The 4,965-nt window shown below is 54.1% G+C and overlaps 1 protein-coding gene across 1 annotated transcript in view; it reads left to right on the top strand.

The window, feature by feature from the left end:
- Positions 1–434: 434 nt before the first annotated feature.
- Positions 435–4,965, top strand: part of PPARA (peroxisome proliferator activated receptor alpha) — a 102,145-nt gene continuing 97,614 nt past the window's right edge. The window contains exons 1-2 of the mRNA XM_017850820.1: positions 435–471; positions 1,697–1,778. The gene's annotated coding sequence lies outside the window, so the exon portion shown is untranslated. The remainder of the gene's footprint in view (positions 472–1,696; positions 1,779–4,965) is intronic.

Here is a 4,965-nt window from a genome sequence, read left to right as displayed (position 1 = left end):
CGGTGTCCCGTCGGTCACCTTGAACAGCCCCTCCACCTCTCCGGCCTCAGTTTCCCCCGGCTGCAGCGGCCGCGAGGCGCTAGGTGCGAGCCGCTGAGCGCTCCCGGGGCCCCGCCCACCGCGAGCAGCCAATCGGGCGCCGCCGTCCGGGGGGTGTGTCCCGGGGCCGCAGCCTGGGGCCCGGAGGGCGGCGCTGCCTTGGACGGCGGGGCTTCACGGTACGGCCTCGGGACACTCGCCCGCGCGGACCGGGGCGGGGCGGGCCGAGGGGCGGCGCGTGTCGCGGGGGCGCGGCTGGCACGAAGACGCAGCGAGGCGGCGCCGGGCATGGGGCCGGGACGCGGCGGCCACCGCGGCGGGGGTAGACAGGGCGGCGGGGACGCAGGCGGCTCCCGCTAGCGCGCCCCTGCACGGCGCCGCTCCTCGGACGTTCGCCCGCACGGACCAGCAGAGCGGCGGACCGCGGCCCAGGTGCCCGGGGACGGGCGGGCGGGCACGCGCGCGGGGGTCTGCGGGCCGTGCTTTCCCGGTCCCGGGACCCGGAGGGCGGAGGACGGGGGAAGGGCCGAGGGTGGGCGGCGCATGCGCGGGGCCAGGGGTCTCGGGGTCCCAGGGACCTGAGGGCCCGGGGTGCGCGGCTGGGGACCTGAGGGCTAGGAGCGAGGACACACACCGAGGACTCGTGCAAGGGATCCCGGGGCCCAGCAGGGCCTCCCTCCTAGCGCTGGGGGCCTGCCCGGAACCCCAGAGTCCGCGGCTGTCCCTGGGGCTTGGCGCTGCGCGGAGGTCGGGTCTGGGGACCGCAGCGACTCTGGGTCTTCGTGTTGTCCCCTGGGAGGGAGGGCCCACGGGCAGGGACATCGGGGCTTGCCCCTCCCTCGGCGCGGTGGAGCTGGGGCGTCCCCAACTCAGAGGGTGCTTTCCGAGACCTCCAGGGATCCCCGAGGCGAGGAAACCCGGGCCCCGGACAGACCGACCCTGGGTGGGTGCGCCCGGCTGCTGCCGTCGGACGGAGACGCGCGTGTTTGTTCTTCCAGCTGCGGCCACCTTTGAGGAACGGTTCCCACTTTGTGCCCCAGCGCGGCGGGGCGACCCCGGACAGGCTGTGCTGGGCCGGGTGGCTTCCCTGCGGAAGCCGCGCCACGTCGCTCCCGGTCGGGGCCGCTGCGGGTCGGGCGCCCAGGTCTTTCCGGAGTCCCGCGCTGCGCGGCCCGCGTGGTGCGGGTGAAGCCGGAGGGGCGCGGGGTGGTGCTAGCGGAAGTCCGGAGGGTCGGCTCTGTCCCCTCACGCACCCCAACTAACAGGGCACAACTGCACGCCTGTGCTTTTCTGAAGCCTTTTTTAAAAGTTAAAAGAGAGGAAGTGTGCTCCAAGTGTCAGGATTCTTTCCAAGAAAAACCCACAGTTGTCCAACGGCCTGGGCTTCGTGGGACCTCCGGGGCTGCACGCCCCAGCCGCCCCCGCCGACCCCTGCCAGGAAACCAGGGAGGCCCCTCCTCTCCCAGCCTCCTTGGGATAAGGGTGGCTTGAGGAACTGGGTCAGGGCAAGGACACGGGGTTTTCCTGAGAAGGACCCTGCGACACCCCTGTCGTTGCTGGGCAGGGTCGGGATGACTTTTCTCTTCCAAGGTGAAGAGTTGGGGGGCATCCAGAGAACATAGCATAATCACTTCCTCCTTCACCTTCTTACTGCCAGGCTGAAGCTCAGGGCCCCGTCTGCTCTGTGGACTCACAGTTTGTGGCAAGACAAGCTCAGAACTGAGAAGCTGTCACCACAGGTAAGTAGAAGGTTTAATTTACTGTTTCCAGATGGAAATATTTAAGTGTTTTCAGTGTTTACTGTTGTTGTACTACAGACCAGCAATCTGGGGGTTATTACTTTGTGATGCAAGGTTAGATACATTTTCAGACTGAAAGTAAGATACATGTGCATGGATTCAGCTTTTTTTTTTTTGAGACGAAGTCTCCCTCGGTCGCCCAGGCTGGAGTGCAGTGGCCTGATCTCAGCTCACAGCAACCTGTGCTGCTGGGGTTCAAGCGATTCTCCTGCCTCAGCCTCCAGAGTAGCTGGGATTACAGGCACCTGCCACCACTCCCAGCTAATTTTTGCAGTTTTAGTAGAGATGGGGTTTCACCATCTTGGCCAGGCTGGTCTTGAACTCCTGACCTCGCGATCCACCTGCCTCAGCCTCCCAAAGTGCTGGGATTACAGGCGTGAGTCGCCGTGCCCAGCCTAGGATTCACTTTTAAGTTCTGAGTTATTGTGTGAGTTTTGCTGGGAACTTCATTGCCTCATGGCAGGCATGTTTTGTGTAATTTAAAACTTGAGAACATTAACTTTGAGAAATGTGCGTGCTTAGCAGACCCTTGGGGTGTCCACACTGACTGGTACCGAGCAGTATACCATCTCTGAGCTGTTTTCATTTTGATTTGAATATTAAGCAGATGGCTTGTTGAGATAGGCCAATGCCAGAACATGGCAAGGATAGGCTGAAGAAACGGCCAGATGATACGAATGTGTGTGGTCACCATCCATGAGAGACCAGGGACACTGGGGCTGATGATGACCTGTTAACTCTGAAGCAAAAGTAAGTTAATTGGCAAGCTGGGTGTGGTGGCTCACTCCTGTAATCCCAGCACTTTGGAAGCCGGAGTGGGCAGATCACTTGAGGCCAGGAATTTGAGACCAGCCTGGCCAACATGGTGAAACCCCATCTCTACAAAAGAAATAGAAAAATTAGCTGGACGTGGTGGCGGACACCTGTAATCCCAGCTACTCAAGAAGCTGAGGCAGGAGAATTGCTTGAGCCTGGGAGGTGAAGGTTTTAGTGAACTGAGATTGTGCCACTGCACTCCAGGATGGGTGACAGGGCAAGACTCCATCTCAAAAACAAATAAATAAAACAAAATTAATTAACCGACAGTAGGAAAAAATGTTTTTTCTTTCTTTTCCCATATCTGTTTTTGTTTTGTTTTGTTTTGTTTGTTTTTTGAGATGGAGTTTTGCTCTTGTCACCCAGGCTGGAGTGCAGTGGCACGATCTTGGCTCACTGCAACCTCTGCCTAACGGGTTCAAGTGATACTCCTGCCTCAGCCTCTCGAGTAGCTGGGATTACAGGTACTCACCACCACACCCAGCTAATTTTTGTAGTTTTAGTAGAGACAGAGTTTCGCCATGCTGGCCAGGCTGTTCTCAAACTCCTGACCTCAGGTGAACCGCCTGCCTTGGCCTCCCAAAGCGCTGGGATTACAGGCGCGAGCCACCGTGCCGGGCCCTTTTCCGACGTCTTAAACACAATGTAAGAGACATGCCACAATCATCAAATACTGCAGTGGTTTTCACTAGCTCCTGTTTATCAAACTTATGAACAGAGTTTTAAAAGTTGTGTATCAGCCAGGCACGGTGGCTCATACCTGTAATCCCAGCACTTTGGGAGGCTGAGGTGGGCAGATGACAAGATCAGGAGTTTGAGACCAGCCTGGCCAATATGGTGAAACCTTGTTTCTACAAAAAATACAAAAATTAGCTGGACATGGTGGCAGGCGCCTGTAGTCCCAGCTACTCAGGAGACTGAGGCAGGAGAATTGCTTGAACCCAGGAGGGAGGTTGCAGTGAGCTGAGATGGTACCACAGCACTCCAGCCTGGGTGACAGAGTGAGACTCCATCTCCAGAAAAAAAAGAAAAATTGTATGTGAGAGAGAGAGAACTAGAGAGAGAAGAAAGAGAAAACCTGTCTTCTTTATAAACTATTTTATAACTTTTATTGATTAGGTTATGAAAATCTTTCTATGTGGAAAACATTTCTTCATCATTTGAAATGTATATATAATATCCTATTGTGTTTAGATACAATAGTATTTAGCCAATCTCTTTATATATGTGTGTATATTTAATGCAGTCATTCTATAAATATTTACTGAGTAGCTGCTGTGGGCTACTGTCCCCAATGCTGAACAAGACAAGCATGGATCCATGAAACTGATTTTACACCAGAAATAAAAGGAAACGTAAAGATAATCCTCATGGTAAAAGATGAAGAACCTATTTTTGCCAGGACATCTTACTCTTTAGTAATTGGTGGTCAGTGTTCATTTTCTTGCGTGCTGTTTTGGAGAGTCTGTTTTTGTAATAAATATTTAAGTAGCCCAGGCACAGTGGCTCACGCCTGTGATTTCAGCACTTTGTGAGGCCGAAGGGGATGGATTGCTTGAGCCCAGGAGTTCAGGACCAGCCTGGGCAACCTGGCGAAACCCCGCCTCTGCTAAAAATACAAAAATTAGCTGGGTGTAGTGGCATGTGCCTGTGGCCCCATCTACTTGGGAGGCTGAGGTGGGAGGATCCCTTGAGCCTGGGAAGTGGAGGTTGCAGTGACTGAGATGGCGCCACTGCACTCCAGCCTGGGTGACAGAGTGAGACCTGGTCTCAAAAAATAAATAAATATTTATGTAGTCATCATTAGGCAGTCTTTTAAATTTTATTTATTTACTTATTTTTGAGACAGAATCTCACTGTGTCACCTAGGCTAGAGCACAGGTGCGTGATAATGGCCTGATGCAGCCTCGACCTCCCTGGGCTCTGGCGATCCTCCCACCTCAGCCTCCCAAGCAGCTAGGACCACAGGCACACGCCACCATGCCTGACTAATTTTTGTATTTTTTGCAGAGACGGGGTCTTGCTATGTTGTTCAGGCCTGTCTCAAACTCCTGGGCTCAAGCCATCCTCCTGCCTCAGCCTCCCATAGGGCTGGGACTACAGCCGTGAACCATTGCACCCGGCCTAAGTGGTCTTTTTTTTTAAAAAAAAAAAAAAAAACCACAATAATTTTAAAATATTTATTTGCTCAGTATAAATATATTTGAAATGTGCCAATTTTTTTTTTGTTGTTGTTTGTTTGTTTTCTCTCTTGGTTTCTGTGTGTGCATGGATATATATATACATATATATATATATATTTTTTTTTTTT

This window comes from Rhinopithecus bieti, unplaced genomic scaffold (assembly GCF_001698545.2).
Source record: "Rhinopithecus bieti isolate Rb0 unplaced genomic scaffold, ASM169854v2 scaffold_32081, whole genome shotgun sequence".
NCBI classification, from domain to species: domain Eukaryota; kingdom Metazoa; phylum Chordata; class Mammalia; order Primates; family Cercopithecidae; genus Rhinopithecus; species Rhinopithecus bieti.
The sequence above is the reverse complement of the archived record's forward strand: the minus strand, read 5'-3'. Positions and strand labels throughout refer to the sequence as shown.